This window comes from Tupaia chinensis, unplaced genomic scaffold, assembly GCF_000334495.1.
Source record: "Tupaia chinensis unplaced genomic scaffold, TupChi_1.0 Scaffold000258_1, whole genome shotgun sequence".
NCBI lineage: Eukaryota > Metazoa > Chordata > Mammalia > Scandentia > Tupaiidae > Tupaia > Tupaia belangeri.
In genome coordinates, this window is record NW_006159738.1 from 1,064,436 (window position 1) to 1,064,852 (window position 417).

Here is a 417-nt window from a genome sequence, read left to right on the forward strand (position 1 = left end):
CCCCCCTGTGGCTCCATGCTCCCTGCCCAGCCGCCGGCCATGCCAAGGACAACAGCAATAGTCCCCGGGCCCCTCCCAGCGGCCCCTAGCCATAGGTGGTGAGATGGGCAGCCTCTTACCCAGGTCTGCTTCCCGGCTCCCATAAGATCCCTTTCAACACGTGTTCCTTTGAGGAAGCACCAATTTTTCAGAAACTAAAAGAGGGAGGGCAACATCCTTTAAAAATACCAAAAATGTTTACAGCGTCAGGTGCTGAGCTGCAGGGCTCAGGCCTGACCAGACATAACCAAAGGGTGAGGCAGGCCTTGCTGACTGCCACCCACCCAGGCCTGTTAGAATAGAAGCCTTAGTCCACCCACCCTGCCCCACCCCAGGACTGAGCCTCGTCCGCCACCCGAGGTCCCGCCACCTGCCTTC